The sequence below is a fragment of the Limulus polyphemus genome, unplaced genomic scaffold (assembly GCF_000517525.1).
Source record: "Limulus polyphemus unplaced genomic scaffold, Limulus_polyphemus-2.1.2 Scaffold69, whole genome shotgun sequence".
Lineage (NCBI taxonomy): Eukaryota > Metazoa > Arthropoda > Merostomata > Xiphosura > Limulidae > Limulus > Limulus polyphemus.
The window spans coordinates 1,178,528-1,179,533 of NW_013665679.1; positions in this window are offsets into that span (position 1 = coordinate 1,178,528).

The following is a 1,006-nucleotide window of genomic DNA, read 5'->3' on the forward strand; positions in this document are numbered from 1 at the left end:
TTGCGTTCAAACTTGAAAACGTACTGCTGATTCGATGAAGTTATCTATGATAAGAGATCTACTGAAGTCAGCTTTGTACCAGGAGACAAGGTGTGGTTGTATAATCCCAGGAAGGCCAAAGGGAAGTCTCCTAAGTTGTCTTCTCCATGGGAAGGCCCATATGACATAGTGGATCGTCTCTCAGACATGACTTTCCGAATAAAATGTGGTCGGCGAGGTAAGCCAAAGGTGGTGCAAGCCAACAGGTCTTGGCGTTATCTCGGTCCAGGACATTTCAGTTGGGATAAAAGGGCGAGCATGTTTGGTGGGATGGGAATTCGAACCCGCGACCCGCAGTTTGCGAGTCGAGCGCCCTAACCAACTGACCATGCCATGCCAAACCTGTTGGTCGGACTTACTACTGACATAAGTTTGGCCCGGCAAGGCCAGGTGGTTAGGGCGCTCGACTCGCAATCTGCGGGTTCGAATAATCACCGTCCTACCAAACATGCTGCCCTTTCAGTCGTGGGGGCGTTATAATGTGACAGTCAATCCCACTATTCGTTGGTAAAATAGTAGCCCAAGAGTTGGCGGTGGGTGGTGATGACTAGCCGCCTTCCCTCTTGTCTTACACTGCTAAATTAGGGACGGCTAGCGCAGATAGCCCTGGAGTAGCTTTGCGCGAAATTCAAAAACAAACAAACAGACGTAAGTTTATTCTACGTAATAAGTAATGCCACGCTAATATTGTTTTTCTTATTTTATGTACACAAGAGTTATAATCAAACAATACAAATAGTGTTATAGCCACGAATGACTTTAATAATAATTACATAAACAGAAATAAAACAATAATAAATATTTTACAAACTAATGATTATCTATATTCTAAATGAAATAATGCACAGCACAGATAATGAATATATCCCTCTTAGCTACATAATATGTAATAAAAATCATGGATCCCAGTTTCATTCGATGAGCACCACGCTCTTCTGAGAGTAAATTCTGACATAAACTTATCACG